This window comes from Phyllobates terribilis, unplaced genomic scaffold (genome assembly GCF_046119375.1).
Source record: "Phyllobates terribilis strain yellow unplaced genomic scaffold, ASM4611937v1 Scaffold_5__5_contigs__length_657084704, whole genome shotgun sequence".
Lineage (NCBI taxonomy): Eukaryota > Metazoa > Chordata > Amphibia > Anura > Dendrobatidae > Phyllobates > Phyllobates terribilis.
The window spans coordinates 78,502,883-78,525,914 of NW_027362765.1; the positions used below are offsets into that span (position 1 = coordinate 78,502,883).

A 23,032-nucleotide genomic window follows, 5' to 3' on the forward strand; every position below is an offset into this window, starting at 1 on the left:
TCCAGATAAATCACATCTGTGACTAGCTCTACTAATAAATCTAATAGGCTGCATTAATATCCTGCACACAAAGCACTTTAGCTAGGAGAGTATATACATCTGTTATTACCCTTATATAGCTGCTGGGGAAGGCTTCTTTTTCTCACTTCATTTTTTTTCTCACTTTTTCTTTAATGTTGGTATCTTTATTCTTAATCTATTAATATAAAAGTTACATTTTAACTATTACTCCAATTGGATAAGACAGTGACATATCATTCATCGCATGTCCTGCAGGTTCCACCTCCTGCAGCATTACCCTCCTCCTAGTTCCCCCACCACACACGTGCACTGCAGCTTCCTGGTGTGAGCTCCGCCCCTTTCAGTGATGTGGTCCAGCACACTAGCAGGAGCAGCTCCATTCACACTGTGTATTTAGGGTGCGGCTCTGCAGGTGGAGGTATGTGGCGATTCCTGGGAGCAGGGGACATTAACCCCCTCAGTTCTGAGGCTGTTTAGGTGCATTTGCATTTCTGCATTGTAATAACCATAACTTTTTATTTTAATCTAATCTAATATCCATTACTTTGCCTCTGGAATGGTGGCCGTGTGAGGGGCCGTTCTCTGCACAGTCTGATGGAAGCATTGTGGCTAAATACCAGGAGATCGAGCAATTTAACTTTGTTTATGTAACTATTTTTATGTTTTTTTTTGCGCTTTTATTTCCATTGGAGCCATTCTGTGGCACCTTTATTAGGCTATGTGCGCACGATCAGGAATTGCTTGCAGATATTTGTGCAAGGTTCTGAACCTCCTGGCAGCAAAAATGTTGTGGAACATCCGCAGCGTTTTTGATGCGTTTTTTTTTCCTCTCCAATGCATTGTATAGGAAAAACGCACAAAGAATGGACGTGCTGCTTCTTTTTTCGTACGTGAAATTCAGTCAGGAAAAATCCTGATCATGTGCACAGATCTGCCTCAATCTCATAGGAAATCTTAGGATAAGGATTGCAATGCGTTTTTTAGGCCAATTCCTCGCGAAATTGGCACATAGGCTATATGCACATTGTGCGTTTTCTTAGTCCTCTGACCGTCATGGCAAATCATTAAACCGTGTCACAGGACACCAATGGTGCAACATCAGCCCCTTCCTCTATCTAAGCCCACTATCAGTATTCGGTCAGTGTTTTTTCTCAGGAGTGGGAGCCAAAACCAGGAATCGGCGATAAATGCAGAATTGGTGACTTGTTTCTATTATACCTTTTCTCTGATTGTTCCTCACCTGGTTTTGGCTCCAACTCCTGAGAAAAAATACTGACTGAACACTGACCAAATACTGATAGTGGGGAGGTGGCCTAACGGCAAAAGAGGTAATAGAGTCAAGATTTCAGTAATCTCTGCTCATCCCATCATCGATTATTAGTACGTCTCAGTGCTGAAGTTGGCGTAATATTAATAACAATCATCGTATAGGCTGACAAGCTGTAACTGTGCGATCACTTATATACCTCAGGTAAAATGGTGACTGCTTCCTCTGGCTCTGCAGGCCTGAGGTAAAAACAGCTCTGTGCACCATCATTCACAGGTCTGTGTATCATGATCTCAGTACTGGCCGTGGTTCCCCTGACCTTAACTTGACCGTCTCATAAGCATATATGAGGCTGTGGAGGTCAGGTCATGAGACCTCCTGCCAGTCCATGCATCACTGTCTGAACACAGACTGCAACATATACTCTTACTTATGAATTAAGCATATCTCAGCTATAATGGAGGAGGCTCTATCTGTCAGTGTCCTCAGATATAATGGAGGAGGCTCTATCTCTCTCAGATATAATGGAGGAGGCTCTATCTCTCAGTTACCTCAGCTATAATGGAGGAGGCTCTATCTGTCAGTGTCCTCAGATATAATGGAGGAGGCTCTATCTCTGTCGGTTACCTCAGATATAATGGAGGAGGCTCTGTCGGTTACCTCAGATATAATGGAGGAGGCTCCATCTCTGTGAATGACCTTAAATATAATGGAGGAGGCTCTATCTCTCTCAGATGTAATGGAGGAGGCTCTATCTGTGTCAGTTACCTTAAATATAATGGCGGAGGCTCTCTTTCCTCTATTTCCCTCAGTGATTTAAAATATCAACTAAGATGCTCACATGCTGTTTCAGAAAAGCAGAGTATGTTCTTTCTTCCTCTGATACAATGGCGGCCAGTCAATCAGTCTAATATATTGGATACTCTTCTCTCCATTATCTTACTGACAGGACTGACATCCCTCCATCTTACTCTCTCTCTCTCTCTTCACTTCTCTGGCTCTTTCCAATTCCTGTCTCACTCCCCAGGGCTGATGGGAGATGTAGTTCTTTTCATGTGCAGGTTTTATAAGGTATGAATGGATTCCAGTCACCTAATGTTTGCTAAGATAAGTGTCTGTACTCAATTCATTAAGACTGGCGTTGTGCACACCAGTCTTAAAGGGGTTGTCCGGTTCAAATCTATGTCTGCATTCACTGTGTGTCTGCAGACTTATGAATCCACCCAGGGCACACACTGTATGCTTTTGGGATTAACCAGTTTCTGACTTGAGCTGAAGGGTATGTTTATATATACTCCGGGCCAGTGGGCGTGGCCTCACTTCACACAAGTGTATGGAGAGCGAGGCTGCACCCACTGGCCCGGGGGTATGTATAACTCATACATACCCTTCGGTTCCTGCAGCACACAGTGTGTGCACTAGAGGGTGGATTCATAAGTCTGCAGTCACATAGTGACTGTAGACTTATTGATTATGGACCAGACAACCCCTTTAATGAACTGGCTCGTTGCAGTACAATGTGACTAATTCATTAAGAGGCATACATTACTTGATGGAATTAGACACATCTTTTAAATGGTGTGCACCTCCACCAGAAATCTACTCCAGTCAGAGACTAGAGTACATTACTGGCAAACGTTACGCCACTATATTGACGTAAAGCATCATTAATTAGATGGACTGTGTTAGCCATGTCCAGTACATGTGCTGCTCTTTTTGGCAAAGCAGCTTAGGACTGGTGTAAACACCTTGATGAATTGGAGCCATAGCCATCAGCCCCTCTGCGCCCCTCACTCATGTCCTCTGCAAAGGTAAAGTCTCCCCTTGTGCCTCCTGCCTTCTCCACTGTTAGGGCTTGCTCTCACTTGCGATTAAATCGGACAAATGCAATCCGATAAATTCGGATTGCATTCGGATCAATTTAATGCTATGCTGGTGCGCTCAGTGGCGTTTTTTTTTTCCAGCTCCGATCGGATTGTGATCGGGCTGAAAAAAAAATAGCATGCTGTGATTGCATGCAGGATTTGGATCACACGCACCCATAATAAGCCTATGGGTGCTTGTGAAATATCGCACTGCACTCGGATATCACCCGAGTTCAGTGCGATTCCCGCCGACGCCAGCAACAGAGGAGATGTAGAAATTGCTTTCTCCGTCTCCTTCGCAGCTGTGCTGCAATCGTCTCTGTGCGAGAGATAGGAGCAATGACACTCGGCTCCCGATTGCAGCAGAGCAGGAGCTGAATGTCATTAGCATATCTTATCCGATGCTCTTACATGGGATGCCATACGCTAGTGGGACCCCGGCCTTAAGGCCCCGTCACACATAACGAGATCGCTAGCGAGATCGTTGATACGTCACGGTTTTTGTGACGCAATAGCGATCTTGCTAGCGATCTCGTTATGTCTGACAGGTAGCAACGATCAGGCCCCTGTTGTGAGATCGCTGATCGTTACAAAGCTTCCTGGACCATTCCTGGGTAGTTGCGCTCCCGCTGGGCAGTGTGCATCGCTGTATTTGACACCTTATCACCGACCTCGTTAGCGATTCAGAACTGAGACACGTAGGCGTGCATAAATTGGACTTTTCCGCTCCCCTCGTCCCCGATTGGTGGTCGCTACAGCGTTCTCATTTTCCGCCGTGCATAAAGAAGGCAACAGAATAGCGATTCCATCCTTTGTTTCTGACCTCGTGCTGGATTGCAGATCCTAGCAGAATTCTCCGGGCTGTTGATATCCGTTCATTCGACTGAGTCCTGATTTTGCGTAATTTTATGCACGCCTTTGTGACACAGTACAGTCCCTATCAAGGTGTGGATCGTGGAAATAGTTGCTGTGTGAAAGCGTCCCAACGACCGCCGAGATCGTTAGTTAGATCGCTGGGGCGGCCGACATCTTTGGGAAGTTCTGCATGTTTGACAGCTCCCCAGCGATCCTGAAACGACTCTCCAGCGATCACAAAACCGTGACGTAATAACGATCTCGCTAGCGATCTCGTTATGTGTGACGGGGCCTTTAGTGTCTTGCATTCCCTAAACTCTTCTCCTCTCTATGCTCCGCTCCTTTTCAGTATTAATTTACTGTCTCTTCACCTTTTGTGTGAGTGGTTTAACCCTTTCTTCACCTTCCGCATGCATCCTCTCTGCTATTCCCTGTGTTGTATCTCCCATGCAGACGATTATATAGGGGTTAACCCCCTCACCCTTGTCCCTGTGGTGTTTCCATCTTCAGTCCATGCCCTCCGTAAATTGTAATACCCCTTGTCTGGCTTAAATTCCGCTCCAGTCTGACTAGTTTACAAGCTAATAAAAATGTGTGTTGGAAGGATGATGAGTATTACACTGTGTGCAGAATTATTAGGCAAGTTGTATTTTAGAGGATTATTTTTATTATTGATCAACAACTATGTTCTCAATCAACCCAAAAGACTCAATAATATCCAAGCTTAATATTTTTGGAAGTTGGAGTGGGCTTTTTTTTGATTTGGCTGTCTTAGGAGGATATCTGTTTGTGCAGGTAACTATTACTGTGCAGAATTATTAGGCAACTTAATAAAAACCAAATATAATCCCATTTCACTTGTTTATATTCACCAGGTAAACCAATATCAGTGCACAAAATTTAGAAATAAACATTTCTGACATGCAAAAACCAAAAAAATTAGTGATCAATATAGCCACCTTTCTTTATGATGACACTCAACAGCCTTCCATCCATAGATTCTGTCAATTGCTTGATCTGTTTTCGATCAACATTGCGTGCAGCAGCCACCACAGCCTCCCAGACACTGTTCCGAGAGGTGTACTGTTTTCCCTCCCTGTAGATCTCACATTTTATGATGGACCACAGGTTCTCTATGGGGTTCAGATCAGGTGAACAAGGGGGCCATGTCATTATTTTTTCTTCTTTTAGACCTTTACTGGCCAGCCACTCTGTGGAGTAGTTGGATGCATATGATGGAGCATTGTCCTGCATGAAAATCATGTTTTTCTTGAGCGATAACGACTTCTTCCTGTATCACTGCTTGAAGAAGTTGTCTTCCAGAAACTGGCAGTAGGTCTGGGAGTTGAGCTTCACTCCATCCTCAACCCGAAAAGGTCCCACAAGTTCATCTTTGATGATACCAGCACCCCACCTCCACCTTGCTGGCGTCGGAGTGGAGCTCTCTTCCCTTTACTGATCCAGCCTCTGGCCCATCAAGAGTCACTCTCATTTCATCAGTCCATAAAACCTTTGAAAAATCAGTCTTAAGATATTTCTTGGCCCATTCTTGACGTTTTATCTTATGTTTCTTGTTCAAAGGTGGTCGTTTTTCAGCCTTCCTTACCTTGGCCATGTCCCTGAGTATCGCACACCTTGTCCTTTTTGATCCTCCAGTAACGTTGCAGCTCTGAAATATGGCATCTTGGCAGCTTCACGCTTGATTTTTCTCAATTCATGGGCAGTTATTTTGCGCCTTTTTTGGCCAACACGCTTCTTGCGACCCTGTTGGCTATTTGCCATGAAACGCTTGATTGTTCGGTGATCACGCTTCAAAAGTTTGGAAATTTCAAGACTGCTGCATCCCTCTGCAAGACATCTCACAATTTTGGACTTTTCAGAGCCCGTCAAATCTCTCTTCTGACCCATTTTGCCAAAGGAAAGGAAGTTGCCTAATAATTAAGCACACCTTATATAGGGTGTTGATGTAATTAGTCAACACCGCTCCTCATTACAGAGATGCACATCACCAGATTTACTTAATTGGTAGTTGGCTCTCAAGCCTATGCAGCTTGGAGTAGGACAACATGTATAAAAAGTATCATGTGATCAAAATACGCATTTGCCTAATAATTCTGCACGCGTTGTAGATGTGTTGTGAAAAGACCCCACTGCAAATCCAGAAAATACTGCTGGGAAATCTGCCTGAATAATCGACACACGAGTCAAGCAGATTTTGGTGTGGAAGTTTTTTTTTCATTTTTTTTTCAGAAGTCTTGCTTTTCCTGGCGGTTCAGTGGGAAAAAAGTGATGTTTTATACTTAATAAATTCTTCCGTGTAAACTGAGACATTGCGGATTTGTATCCCCTGCCTGAATAAAGTGGACTATGCTGACGTCAGGGGCGTACATAGAAATCATGGGGCCCCATAGTAAAAGTCCAAATTGGGCCCCCCTTCCCCGTAAAAAAAAAAAAATAAATCTGCAACGTAACTGGAATCACAGTGTATAGGCGCAGTCACAAAAAGACATAGCTATCTACTTTTGAAGACAGGGAAATGGACATGTCTTGTATCATATACATAGTAAATGTGCCCATACTGAAGCCTTTTAGTGTTCTCAACCCTCTTATCGCCCTATAGATTTAAATACCCCCCAAAAATGCATCCAACACACTGTATGATAACCCCTACAGTAAATTCCCCTACTGTAACCCCCACATGCACAGTATGATGACTCCATAGTCCCCCCAGCAAAGTATGATGTCCACACAACCACCCACACAATATGATAGCTCTGACAGCACCCAAACACAGTATGATGGTCCACACACACACACCCCACAGCATCCCCATCTCACGCAGTATGAAGGTCCCCGCAAAGTATGATGATCCCCACAGACCCACATTGTATGATGATCCTCACACAGTTTGATGGTCCCATAGGCCCTCCACAGGACCTCCAAACAGTATGATGAAGGTACCCACAGTATGATGGTGAGCACATTTCTCCCACACACAGTAAGCAGCACGGTGGCTCAGCGGTTAGCACTGTATGGTGTCTCAGTGGTTAGCACTGCAGCCTTGCAGCGCTAGGGTACTGGGTTCAAATCCCACCAAGGACAACATCTCCAAGGAGTTTGTATGTTCTCCCCGTGTTTGTGTGGGTTTCATCTGGTTTCCTTCCACACTGTGGAATTAATGGCGTTATATAAGTGAGTAAAATAAATATATACCGTATTTTGCAAAATAGGAAAAAATATATATATTTTTTCTGAATAAAATGGTGCGCCTTATAATCCTTTTTACCTGGGGGCAGTGGTAGTGGAGGAGGGGTCACAGGAGCCAGGCTCACACATACCGGAGACTGGCGGCAGAGGAGGCTGCGGCAGGAGACGGGCGATGCTGCGGCCCCTCCCTCAGAAGAAATGTCAGTGATTCAAGGCGGTGGTGGCAGCGGGAGCTAGGCGAGTTCAGCGAGGCGATGCTGCGGCCCTGTCCTCAGAAGTCGGCGGTGAGCGGAGGCGAGGTTCCCTATCCTGTACATAGCCCTGCGCTGTGTTTTTGTAAAATGGCTGCTGGAGCATGCGCAGATCGAGATCTCTAAAGAACTCTGCCAGCTCCCGTCGCCACCACCACCACCACCACCACCACCTTGAATTACTGACAGTTCTTCTGAGGGTGGGGCCGAAGAATCGCCCTGCTACTGCCACAGCGGCCGCCAACCTCCTGTGTTTGGGACCCCTAGCCGCCGCCCCCCCAAGTAACCATAACTTTTCATTATAAGACGCACACCCTTTTTTCCTCCCAAATTTGGGGGGAAAAAGTGTCTTATCCGTAAAATAAATAAATAATATTGGCCCCCACAGTAGTCCCCACCACAATATGATGATCGCCACAAGCCCCCCCCCAATCATATGATGACCCCCTTTCAGTAGTCCCCATCACAGTATAAGATCCCACAGACCCTTACAAGTCCTGACTAGGAGAGCATGAGCTGCTGTGCAGATAAATGTGTGTAAAGCAGTAATTTATTATTGTTCAGCTGTAATCCGCTCTGGTCCCAGAAGTTCCTCCTCAAGCCTTTTGGTGACCGACACAGGACAGTGTGACAGTAGCTCTAGCTCAGTGTGAAGGAGGCTTCCTGACTCTCTTTTTGCACAATCACAGCCCTCCTCCCCATAAACCTGTAAATAGTTAGCAGAATTCTATTTGCGACCCCCTCCCTTAACACCTGCACATCCAACAATCAGCATGCAGGTGGAAACTCATCTGACTGAGTCATTTCACACAGAGAGCCCAGCTGCCCTGCGAACCTGCAGTGTCAGCGGAGTGTCACCCCTGCATCCAGGACGGCTCCCTCTGTCTCCATTAGCCAGGCTCCAATGATCACCATGCTCCGGGTGCTCAGCTCCTCTCTGCTGTGCATGCAGCACAGTGATCTAGAGGGGCGTGTCTATGGACAGAGCAGCCGGCTCCGGGCCCCCTGGACGCTGGGGCCCCATAGCAGTCGCGTGGTCTGCCTCTATAGGCGGTACGCCACTGGCTGACGTCCTGCTACTTAACATTTTTAATGTTCCACTGTTGCATGATCTGTGGACTGATAAAATGTATGGATTTTTTTCATTACTATTACACTGCCTTTATTTAGCGACTTTTGTGCTACTTCCACTTCTTTATAATAGCATTGTGTTATATCAACACATGATAGCTACAGAAATCACACATGATAACATGTTATTCAAGTCCAGAATGCAAAAATAGTCAGGAAGTTTTGTGACAAAACAAAAAAGTTTATCATTATGTTACAAGGCCTGTAACATTTATTATTTTTCTTGCAATTGAGCTTTGTGAGGGCTTCTTTTTCTTGAGCTGACTGTTTTACTGATAACGGTTTGGGGCAGAGATGACGTTTTGATCGTTTTAGTACCGTAATAGGGGGGGGGGTGAGGTGACTGGAAAATAAAATTCTCTGTTTTTTTTTTTCTCCTTGATGGCGTTCACCATATGAGTTAATTACATTTTTTATTTGAATAGGCTGGACTTTAACGAACACAGCAGTGCCAATTTTTTTTTTTTCTTTTTTAATGAAGTAAAAGGGTAGTGATTTGAATTTTTTTAAACTTTTTTTTCTTAACTGACTTAGGGGAATATAACCAGCGATTGTCCGATTGCTTATCTATAATATAACGGGAGATGCGTGTCTGTCGGAAGCCTTTATAGACTGCGCATGCGCGACGCGCAGTCTGGCTCCAGACAAAAGCACGCATCCAGCCGTTAGAGGTGAAAAGAGTGTATGGCGCCGGAGATCACGGTATGCGTAGACACTGAACGCATACCGCGATCTCCTGCGCCATACTTACCTGACCGATAGGAGCGTTGGGAATAAAGGAGCACAGGGAAGAAAGGCGAGTATAAGTGTTTATTTTTTTGTATGTGTGTACAGCGTGAAAGGGATTAGGGGTGCCACACATACCAGGATTGGGGGGGGGGTGAGGGGGCCACACATACCAGGATTGGGGGGGGGGTGAGGGGGCCACACATACCAGGATTGGGGGGGTGAGGGGGCCACACATACCAGGATTGGGGGGGGGTGAGGGGGCCACACATACCAGGATTGGGGGGGGGTGAGGGGGCCACACATACCAGGATTGGGGGGGGGTGAGGGGGCCACACATACCAGGATTGGGGGGGGGGTGAGGGGGCCACATATACCAGGATTGGGGGGGGGGGTGAGGGGGCCACATATACCAGGATTGGGGGGGGGGTGAGGGGGCCACACATACCAGGATTGGGGGGGGGGTGAGGGGGCCACACATACCAGGATTGGGGGGGGGGTGAGGGGGCCACACATACCAGGATTGGGGGGGGGGTGAGGGGGCCACACATACCAGGATTGGGGGGGGGGGTGAGGGGGCCACACATACCAGGATTGGGGGGGGGGTGAGGGGGCCACACATACCAGGATTGGGGGGGGGGTGAGGGGGCCACACATACCAGGATTGGGGGGGGGGTGAGGGGGCCACACATACCAGGATTGGGGGGGGGGTGAGGGGGCCACACATACCAGGATTGGGGGGGGGGTGAGGGGGCCACACATACCAGGATTGGGGGGGGGTGAGGGGGCCACACATACCAGGATTGGGGGGGGGGTGAGGGGGCCACACATACCAGGATTGGGGGGGGGGTGAGGGGGCCACACATACAGGATTGGGGGGGGGGTGAGGGGCACACACCACACGGTTGGGGGGGGGGTGGGGGGCCACACATACCAGGATTGGGGGGGGGTGAGGGGGCCACACATACCAGGATTGGGGGGGGGGTGAGGGGGCCACACATACCAGGATTGGGGGGGGGTGAGGGGGCCACACATACCAGGATTGGGGGGGGGGTGAGGGGGCCACACATACCAGGATTGGGGGGGGGGTGAGGGGGCCACACATACCAGGATTGGGGGGGGGTGAGGGGGCCACACATACCAGGATTGGGGGGGGGGTGAGGGGGCCACACATACCAGGATTGGGGGGGGGTGAGGGGGCCACACATACCAGGATTGGGGGGGGTGAGGGGGCCACACATACCAGGATTGGGGGGGGCGAGGGGGCCACACATACCAGGATTGGGGGGGGGGCCACACATACCAGGATTGGGGGGGGTGAGGGGGCCACACATACCAGGATTGGGGGGGGGGGTGAGGGGGCCACACATACCAGGATTGGGGGGGGGTGAGGGGGCCACACATACCAGGATTGGGGGGGGGTGAGGGGGCCACACATACCAGGATTGGGGGGGGGGGGGCCACACATACCAGGATTGGGGGGGTGAGGGGGCCACACATACCAGGATTGGGGGGGGGGGGCCACACATACCAGGATTGGGGGGGGTGAGGGGGCCACACATACCAGGATTGGGGGGGCCACACATACCAGGATTGGGGGGGCCACACATACCAGGATTGGGGGGGGCCACACATACCAGGATTGGGGGGGGGGCACACATACCAGGATTGGGGGGGTGAGGGGGCCACACATACCAGGATTGGGGGGGGCACACATACCAGGATTGGGGGGGTGAGGGGGGCACACATACCAGGATTGGGGGGGTGAGGGGGCCACACATACCAGGATTGGGGGGGGGCACACATACCAGGATTGGGGGGGGTGAGGGGGCCACACATACCAGGATTGGGGGGGGCACACATACCAGGATTGGGGGGGGTGAGGGGGCCACACATACCAGGATTGGGGGGGGCACACATACCAGGATTGGGGGGGGTGAGGGGGCCACACATACCAGGATTGGGGGGGGGCACACATACCAGGATTGGGGGAGGTGAGGGGGCCACACATACCAGGATTGGGGGGGGCACACATACCAGGATTGGGGGGGGTGAGGGGGGCCACACATACCAGGATTGGGGGGGGCACACATACCAGGATTGGGGGGGTGAGGGGGCCACACATCATTACCAGGATTGGGGGGGGCACACATACCAGGATTGGGGGGGTGAGGGGGCCACACATACCAGGATTGGGGGGGTGAGGGGGCCACACATACCAGGATTGGGGGGGGTGAGGGGGCCACACATACCAGGATTGGGGGGGTGAGGGGGCCACACATACCAGGATTGGGGGGGGTGAGGGGGCCACACATACCAGGATTGGAGGGGGCACACATACCAGGATTGAGGGGCCACACATACCAGGATTGGGGGGGCACACATACCAGGATTGGGGGGGTGAGGGGGCCACACATACCAGGATTGGGGGGGGGCACAATACCAGGATTGGGGGGGTGAGGGGGCCACACATACCAGGATTGGGGGGGGGCCACACATACCAGGATTGGGGGGGCCACACATACCAGGATTGGGGGGGGTGAGGGGCCACACATACCAGGATTGGGGGGCCACACATACCAGGATTGGGGGGGCCACACATACCAGGAGTGGGGGGCCACACATACCAGGATTGGGGGGGGCCACATACCAGGATTGGGGGGGGGCACACATACCAGGATTGGGGGGGGTGAGGGGGCCACACATACCAGGATTGGGGGGGCACACATACCAGGATTGGGGGGGTGAGGGGGGCACACATACCAGGATTGGGGGGGTGAGGGGGCCACACATACCAGGATTGGGGGGGCACACATACCAGGATTGGGGGGGCCACACATACGGTGAGGGGGCCACACATACCAGGATTGGGGGGGGCACACATACCGGGATTGGGGGGGGTGAGGGGGCCACACATACCAGGATTGGGGGGGGCACACATACCGGGATTGGGGGGGGTGAGGGGGCCACACATACCAGGATTGGGGGGGGGGGCACACATACCAGGATTGGGGGGTGAGGGGGCCACACATACCAGGATTGGGGGGGGCACACATACCAGGATTGGGGGGGGGTGAGGGGGCCACACATACCAGGATTGGGGGGGGCACACATACCAGGATTGGGGGGGTGAGGGGGCCACACATACCAGGATTGGGGGGGGTGAGGGGGCCACACATACCAGGATTGGGGGGGGTGAGGGGGCCACACATACCAGGATTGGAGGGGGCACACATACCAGGATTGAGGGGGCCACACATACCAGGATTGGGGGGCACACATACCAGGATTGGGGGGGTTAAGGGGGCCACACATACCAGGATTGGGGGGGGCACAATACCAGGATTGGGGGGGTGAGGGGGCCACACATACCAGGATTGGGGGGGCGAGGGGGCCACACATACCAGGATTGGGGGGGCCACACATACCAGGATTGGGGGGGGTGAGGGGGCCACACATACCAGGATTGGGGGGGCCACACATACCAGGATTGGGGGGGCCAACATACCAGGATTGGGGGGGGCCACACATACCAGGATTGGGGGGGCCACACATACCAGGATTGGGGGGGTGAGGGGGCCACACATACCAGGATTGGGGGGGGCACACATACCAGGATTGGGGGGTGAGGGGGGCACACATACCAGGATTGGGGGGGTGAGGGGGCCACACATACCAGGATTGGGGGGCACACATACCAGGATTGGGGGGGTGAGGGGGCCACACATACCAGGATTGGGGGGGCACACATACCAGGATTGGGGGGGTGAGGGGGCCACACATACCAGGATTGGGGGGGCACACATACCAGGATTGGGGGGGGTGAGGGGGCCACACATACCAGGATTGGGGGGGGCACACATACCAGGATTGGGGGGGTGAGGGGGCCACACATACCAGGATTGGGGGGGGCACACATACCAGGATTGGGGGGGGTGAGGGGGCCACACATACCAGGATTGGGGGGGGGCACACATACCAGGATTGGGGGGGTGAGGGGGCCACACATACCAGGATTGGGGGGGGGCACACATACCAGGATTGGGGGGGGTGAGGGGGCCACACATACCAGGATTGGGGGGGGGCACACATACCAGGATTGGGGGGGTGAGGGGGCCACACATACCAGGATTGGGGGGGGCACACATACCAGGATTGGGGGGGTGAGGGGGCCACACATACCAGGATTGGGGGGGGTGAGGGGGCCACACATACCAGGATTGGGAGGGGGCACACATACCAGGATTGAGGGGGCCACACATACCAGGATTGGGGGGGCACACATACCAGGATTGGGGGGGGTGAGGGGGCCACACATACCAGGATTGGGGGGGCACACATACCAGGATTGGGGGGCGGGTGAGGGGACCACACATACCAGGATTGGGGGGGCACACATACCAGGATTGGGGGGGTGAGGGGACCACACATACCAGGATTGGGGGGGGCACACATACCAGGATTGGGGGGGGTGAGGGGACCACACATACCAGGATTGGGGGGGGCACACATACCAGGATTGGGGGGGTGAGGGGGCCACACATACCAGGATTGGGGGGGCACACATACCAGGATTGGGGGGGGTGAGGGGGCCACACATACCAGGATTGGGGGGGCACACATACCAGGATTGGGGGGGTGAGGGGGCCACACATACCAGGATTGGGGGGCACACATACCAGGATTGGGGGGGCACACATACCAGGATTGGGGGGGTGAGGGGGCCACACATACCAGGATTGGGGGGGCACACATACCAGGATTGGGGGGGGTGAGGGGGCCACACATACCAGGATTGGGGGGGCACACATACCAGGATTGGGGGGGGGGAGGGGCCACACATACCAGGATTGGGGGGGCACACATACCAGGATTGGGGGGGGTGAGGGGGCCACACATACCAGGATTGGGGGGGCACACATACCAGGATTGGGGGGGGTGAGGGGCCACACATACCAGGATTGAGGGGGGCACACATACCAGGATTGGGGGGGGGTGAGGGGGCCACGCATAACAGGATTGGGGGGGGGCACACATACCAGGATTGGGGGGGGTGAGGGGGCCACACATACCAAGATTGGGGGGGTGAGGGGGCCACACATACCAGGATGGGGGGGTGAGGGGGCCACACATACCAGGATGGGGGGGTGAGGGGGCCACACATACCAGGATTGGGGGGGCACACATACCAGGATTGGGGGGGTGAGGGGGCCACACATACCAGGATTGGGGGGGGCACACATACCAGGATTGAGGGGGGCACACATACCAGGATTGGGGGGGGTGAGGGGGCCACGCATAACAGGATTGGGGGGGGGCACACATACCAGGATTGGGGGGGGGTGAGGGGGCCACACATACCAAGATTGGGGGGGTGAGGGGGCCACACATACCAGGATGGGGGGGTGAGGGGGCCACACATACCAGGATTGGGGGGGGCACACATACCAGGATTGGGGGGGCACACATACCAGGATTGGGGGGGTGAGGGGGCCACACATACCAGGATTGGGGGGGGCACACATACCAGGATTGGGGGGGGTGAGGGGGCCACACATACCAGGATTGGGGGGGCACACATACCAGGATTGGGGGGGGGGAGGGGCCACACATACCAGGATTGGGGGGGGCACACATACCAGGATTGGGGGGGGTGAGGGGGCCACACATACCAGGATTGGGGGGGGCACACATACCAGGATTGGGGGGGGTGAGGGGGCCACGCATAACAGGATTGGGGGGGGGCACACATACCAGGATTGGGGGGGGGTGAGGGGGCCACACATACCAAGATTGGGGGGGTGAGGGGGCCACACATACCAGGATGGGGGGGTGAGGGGGCCACACATACCAGGATGGGGGGGTGAGGGGGCCACACATACCAGGATTGGGGGGGCACACATACCAGGATTGGGGGGGTGAGGGGGCCACACATACCAGGATTGGGGGGGGCACACATACCAGGATTGAGGGGGGCACACATACCAGGATTGGGGGGGGGTGAGGGGGCCACGCATAACAGGATTGGGGGGGCACACATACCAGGATTGGGGGGGGGTGAGGGGGCCACACATACCAAGATTGGGGGGGTGAGGGGGCCACACATACCAGGATGGGGGGGGGTGAGGGGGCCACACATACCAGGATGGGGGGGTGAGGGGGCCACACATACCAGGATTGGGGGGGGCACACATACCAGGATTGGGGGGGTGAGGGGGCCACACATACCAGGATTGGGGGGGGCACACATACCAGGATTGGGGGGGGTGAGGGGGCCACACATACCAGGATTGGGGGGGGCACACATACCAGGATTGGGGGGGGCACACATACCAGGATTGGGGGGGGTGAGGGGGCCACACATACCAGGATTGGGGGGGGTGAGGGGGCCACACATACCAGGATTGGGGGGGGCACACATACCAGGATTGGGGGGGGGTGAGGGGGCCACACATACCAGGATTGGGGGGGCACACATACCAGGATTGGGGGGGTGAGGGGGCCACGCATAACAGGATTGGGGGGGGGCACACATACCAGGATTGGGGGGGTGAGGGGGCCACACATACCAGGATTGGGGGGGTGAGGGGGCCACACATACCAGGATTGGGGGGGGTGAGGGGGCCACACATACCAGGATTGGGGGGGGTGAGGGGGCCACACATACCAGGATTGGGGGGGGCACACATACCAGGATTGGGGGGGGTGAGGGGGCCACATATACCAGGATTGGGGGGGGCACACATACCAGGATTGGGGGGGGCACACATACCAGGATTGGGGGGGGGCACACATACCAGGATTGGGGGGGGGGGCACACATACCAGGATTGGGGGGGCACACATACCAGGATTGGGGGGGGTGAGGGGGCCACACATACCAGGATTGGGGGGGCACACACACCAGGATTGGGGGGGGTGAGGGGGCCACACATACCAGGATTGGGGGGGGCACACACACCAGGATTGGAGGGGGTGAGGGGGCCACACATACCAGGATTGGGGGGGCACACATACCAGGATTGGGGGGGGTGAGGGGGCCACACATACCAGGATTGGGGGGGCACACATACCAGGATTGGGGGGGGTGAGGGGGCCACACATACCAGGATTGGGGGGGCACACATACCAGGATTGGGGGGGTGAGGGGGCCACACATACCAGGATTGGGGGGGCACACATACCAGGATTGGGGGGGTGAGGGGGCCACACATACCAGGATTGGGGGGGGCACACATACCAGGATTGGGGGGGGTGAGGGGGCCACACATACCAGGATTGGGGGGGGCACACATACCAGGATTGGGGGGGTGAGGGGGCCACACATACCAGGATTGTGGGGGTGAGGGGGCCACACATACCAGGATTGGGGGGGCACACATACCAGGATTGGGGGGGGTGAGGGGGCCACACATACCAGGATTGGGGGGGGCCACACATACCAGGATTGGGGGGGGGGTGAGGGGGCCACACATACCAGGATTGGGGGGGGGTGAGGGGGCCACACATACCAGGATTGGGGGGGGGGTGAGGGGGCCACACATACCAGGATTGGGGGGGGGGTGAGGGGGCCACACATACCAGGATTGGGGGGGGGGTGAGGGGGCCACACATACCAGGATTGGGGGGGGGTGAGGGGGCCACACATACCAGGATTGGGGGGGGGGTGAGGGGGCCACACATACCAGGATTGGGGGGGGTGAGGGGGCCACACATACCAGGATTGGGGGGGGGTGAGGGGGCCACACATACCAGGATTGGGGGGGGGTGAGGGGGCCACACATACCAGGATTGGGGGGGGTGAGGGGGCCACACATACCAGGATTGGGGGGGGGTGAGGGGGCCACACATACCAGGATTGGGGGGGGGGTGAGGGCCACACATACCAGGATTGGGGGGGGGTGAGGGGGCCACACATACCAGGATTGGGGGGGGGGTGAGGGGGCCACACATACCAGGATTGGGGGGGGGTGAGGGGGCCACACATACCAGGATTGGGGGGGGGTGAGGGGGCCACACATACCAGGATTGGGGGGGGTGAGGGGGCCACACATACCAGGATTGGGGGGGGGTGAGGGGGCCACACATACCAGGATTGGGGGGGGGGTGAGGGGGCCACACATACCAGGATTGGGGGGGGGGGGTGAGGGGGCCACACATACCAGGATTGGGGGGGGGTGAGGGGGCCACACATACCAGGATTGGGGGGGGTGAGGGGGCCACACATACCAGGATTGGGGGGGGGTGAGGGGGCCACACATACCAGGATTGGGGGGGGCACACATACCAGGATTGGGGGGGTGAGGGGGCCACACATACCAGGATTGGGGGGGGGGGCCACACATACCAAGATTGGGGGGGGTGAGGGGGCCACACATACCAGGATTGGGGGGGCACACATACCAGGATTAGGGGGGTGAGGGGGCCACACATACCAGGATTGGGGGGGGGGGCACACATACCAAGATTGGGGGGGGTGAGGGGGCCACACATACCAGGATTGGGGGGGGCACACATACCAGGATTGGGGGGGTGAGGGGGCCACACATACCAGGATTGGGGGGGCACACATACCAGGATTGGGGGGGCACACATACCAGGATTGGGGGGGGTGAGGGGGCCACACATACCAGAATTGGGGGGGCACACATACCAGGATTGGGGGGGTGAGGGGGCCACACATACCAGGATTGGGGGGGGCACACCTACCAGGATTGGGGGGGTGAGGGGGCCACACATACCAGGATTGGGGGGGGCACACATACCAGGATTGGGGGGGGTGAGGGGGCCACACATACCAGGATTGGGGGGGCACACATACCAGGATTGGGGGGGGCACACTTACCAGGATTGGGGGGGTGATGGGGGCACACATACCAGGATTGGGGGGGCACACATACCAGGATTGGGGGGGGTGAGGGGGCCACACATACCAGGATTGGGGGGGGCACACATACCAGGATTGGGGGGGGCACACATACCAGGATTGGGGGGTGAGGGGGCCACACATACCAGGATTGGGGGGGTGAGGGGGCCACACATACCAGGATTGGGGGGGGCACACATACCAGGATTGGGGGGGTGAGGGGGCCACACATACCAGGATTGGGGGGGCACACATACCAGGATTGGGGGGGTGAGTGGGCCACACATACCAGGATTGGGGGGGGCACACATACCAGGATTGGGGGGGTGAGTGGGCCACACATACCAGGATTGGGGGGGTGAGGGGGCCACACATACCAGGATTGGGGGGGGGCACACATACCAGGATTGGGGGGGTGAGGGGGCCACACATACCAGGATTGGGGGGGGGCACACATACCAGGATTGGGGGGGGTGAGGGGGCCACACATACCAGGATTGGGGGGGCACACATACCAGGATTGGGGGGCCACACATACCAGGATTGGGGGGGGTGAGGGGGCCACACATACCAGGATTGGGGGGGCACACATACCAGGATTGGGGGGGGTGAGGGGGCCACACATACCAGGATTGGGGGGGGCACACATACCAGGATTGGGGGGGGTGAGGGGGCCACACATACCAGGATTGGGGGGGTGAGGGGGCCACACATACCAGGATTGGGGGGGCACACATACCAGGATTGGGGGGGTGAGGGGGCCACACATACCAGGATTGGGGGGGCACACATACCAGGATTGGGGGGGTGAGGGGGCCACACATACCAGGATTGGGGGGGGCACACATACCAGGATTGGGGGGGTGAGGGGGCCACACATACCAGGATTGGGGGGGTGAGGGGGCCACACATACCAGGATTGGGGGGGGCACACATACCAGGATTGGGGGGGTGAGGGGGCCACAGATACCAGGATTGGGGGGGGTGAGGGGGCCACACATACCAGGATTGGGGGGGGCACACATACCAGGATTGGGGGGGGTGAGGGGGCCACACATACCAGGATTGGGGGGGGCACACATACCAGGATTGGGGGGGGGCACACATACCAGGATTGGGGGGGGGCGAGGGGGCCACACATACCAGGATTGGGGGGGGCCACACATACCAGGATTGGGGGGGGGGTGAGGGGGCCACACATACCAGGATTGGGGGGGGTGAGGGGGCCACACATACCAGGATTGGGGGGGGGTGAGGGGGCCACACATACCAGGATTGGGGGGGGTGAGGGGGCCACACATACCAGGATTGGGGGGGGGTGAGGGGGCCACACATACCAGGATTGGGGGGGGGGTGAGGGGGCCACACATACCAGGATTGGGGGGGGGGTGAGGGCCACACATACCAGGATTGGGGGGGGGGTGAGGGCCACACATACCAGGATTGGGGGGGGGTGAGGGGGCCACACATACCAGGATTGGGGGGGGGGTGAGGGGGCCACACATACCAGGATTGGGGGGGGGTGAGGGGGCCACACATACCAGGATTGGGGGGGGGTGAGGGGGCCACACATACCAGGATTGGGGGGGGTGAGGGGGCCACACATACCAGGATTGGGGGGGGGTGAGGGGGCCACACATACCAGGATTGGGGGGGGCACACATACCAGGATTGGGGGGGTGAGGGGGCCACACATACCAGGATTGGGGGGGGGGGCCACACATACCAAGATTGGGGGGGTGAGGGGGCCACACATACCAGGATTGGGGGGGCACACATACCAGGATTAGGGGGGTGAGGGGGCCACACATACCAGGATTGGGGGGGGGGCCACACATACCAAGATTGGGGGGGGTGAGGGGGCCACACATACCAGGATTGGGGGGGGCACACATACCAGGATTGGGGGGGTGAGGGGGCCACACATACCAGGATTGGGGGGGCACACATACCAGGATTGGGGGGGCACACATACCAGGATTGGGGGGGGTGAGGGGGCCACACATACCAGAATTGGGGGGGCACACATACCAGGATTGGGGGGGTGAGGGGGCCACACATACCAGGATTGGGGGGGGCACACCTACCAGGATTGGGGGGGTGAGGGGGCCACACATACCAGGATTGGGGGGGGCACACATACCAGGATTGGGGGGGGTGAGGGGGCCACACATACCAGGATTGGGGGGGCACACATACCAGGATTGGGGGGGGCACACTTACCAGGATTGGGGGGGTGATGGGGGCACACATACCAGGATTGGGGGGGCACACATACCAGGATTGGGGGGGGTGAGGGGGCCACACATACCAGGATTGGGGGGGGCACACATACCAGGATTGGGGGGTGAGGGGGCCACACATACCAGGATTGGGGGGGTGAGGGGGCCACACATACCAGGATTGGGGGGGGCACACATACCAGGATTGGGGGGGTGAGGGGGCCACACATACCAGGATTGGGGGGGCACACATACCAGGATTGGGGGGGTGAGTGGGCCACACATACCAGGATTGGGGGGGGCACACATACCAGGATTGGGGGGGTGAGTGGGCCACACATACCAGGATTGGGGGGGTGAGGGGGCCACACATACCAGGATTGGGGGGGGGCACACATACCAGGATTGGGGGGGTGAGGGGGCCACACATACCAGGATTGGGGGGGGGCACACATACCAGGATTGGGGGGGGTGAGGGGGCCACACATACCAGGATTGGGGGGGCACACATACCAGGATTGGGGGGCCACACATACCAGGATTGGGGGGGGTGAGGGGGCCACACATACCAGGATTGGGGGGGCACACATACCAGGATTGGGGGGGGTGAGGGGGCCACACATACCAGGATTGGGGGGGGCACACATACCAGGATTGGGGGGGGTGAGGGGGCCACACATACCAGGATTGGGGGGGTGAGGGGGCCACACATACCAGGATTGGGGGGGCACACATACCAGGATTGGGGGGGTGAGGGGGCCACACATACCAGGATTGGGGGGGCACACATACCAGGATTGGGGGGGTGAGGGGGCCACACATACCAGGATTGGGGGGGGCACACATACCAGGATTGGGGGGGTGAGGGGGCCACACATACCAGGATTGGGGGGGTGAGGGGGCCACACATACCAGGATTGGGGGGGGCACACATACCAGGATTGGGGGGGTGAGGGGGCCACAGATACCAGGATTGGGGGGGGTGAGGGGGCCACACATACCAGGATTGGGGGGGGGCACACATACCAGGATTGGGGGGGGTGAGGGGGCCACACATACCAGGATTGGGGGGGGCACACATACCAGGATTGGGGGGGGCACACATACCAGGATTGGGGGGGGGCGAGGGGGCCACACATACCAGGATTGGGGGGGGCCACACATACCAGGATTGGGGGGGGTGAGGGGGCCACACATACCAGGATTGGGGGGGGCACACATACCAGGATTGGGGGGGTGAGGGGGCCACACATACCAGGATTGGGGGGGTGAGGGGGCCACACATACCAGGATTGGGGGGGTGAGGGGGCCACACATACCAGGATTGGGGGGTGAGGGGATAATGCATTGCATACCAGGATGAGGGGTAGAACACATACCATTATTGGGGGGGTGAGGGGGCCACACATACCAGGATTAGGGGGTGAGGGGGCCACGCATACTAGGATTGGGGGGTGAGGGGGACCATGCATACCAGGATGTGGGGTACCACACATACCAGGATTGGGGGGTGAGGGGAATAATGCATTACATCCTGGTATGCATGGTCCCCTCACCCCCCCCAACACATACTATTATTGGGGGATGAGGGGACCATGCATACCAGGATTGGGGGGTGAGGGGACCATGCATACCAGGATTGGGGGGTGAGGGGTGCCATGCTTACCAGAATAGGGATGAGGAGTACCATACATTCCAGGATAGGAATGCAGGGTACCATGCATACCAGGATGAGGGATGGGGTGCCATGCATACCAGGATTAGGGGTACCATACATACCAGGATAAGGATGAGGGGTGCCAGGCATACTAAGATGAGGGATTGGGTGCCATGCATACCAGGACTGGGAGCGAGGGGTGCCATGCATACTAAGATAGGGATGAGGGGTGCCATGCATACTAAGATAGGGATGAGGGGTGCCATGCATACTAAGATAGGGATGAGGGGTGCCATGCATACCAAGATAGGGATGAGGGGTGCCAAGCATAAGAGGATAGGGATGAGGGGTGCCATGCATAAGAGGATAGGGATGAGGGGTGCCATGCATAAGAGGATAGGGATGAGGGGTGCCATGCATAAGAGGATAGGGATGAGGGGTGCCATGCATAAGAGGATAGGGATGAGGGGTGCCATGCATAAGAGGATAGGGATGAGGGGTGCCATGCATAAGAGGATAGGGATGAGGGGTGCCATGCATAAGAGGATAGGGATGAGGGGTGCCATGCATACCAGGATGGGAATGAGGGGTGCCATGCATACCAGGATAGGATGGTGGGGACAGGATGGGGGCCGCACAAATACCAGGAGGGGGCAGCACATACCAGCATGGGACACCATATACCAATAAAAATGCTTGCCACCCGGGTGTAGAACGGGTTCTATAGCTAGTACTATATAGTGGAATAACTCAGTGGCTGAGCTTCTCCAATAGACCAAGATAGCAGCAGACATGGTAACCCATCGGTGCCCCATGTTTGGCTGATGGAAGCCTGTTTGTGCTGCTTTATTTGAATGCCACTGTCAGAGCTAGTGTCATATAAATGGTTAACGGCAGCAATATGAGCTTACCTTGGCTGCTGTTAGAGAGACAAATGCTGGCTTTGTTACATAGCCAACAAATAA

The 23,032-nt window shown here is 56.2% G+C and overlaps 1 protein-coding gene across 1 annotated transcript in view; it reads left to right on the forward strand.

The window, feature by feature from the left end:
* Positions 1-329: 329 nt before the first annotated feature.
* Positions 330-23,032, forward strand: part of LOC141272100 (uncharacterized) — a 61,858-nt gene continuing 39,155 nt past the window's right edge. Inside the window, exon 1 of the mRNA XM_073682413.1 lies at positions 330-439. The gene's annotated coding sequence lies outside the window, so the exon portion shown is untranslated. The remainder of the gene's footprint in view (positions 440-23,032) is intronic.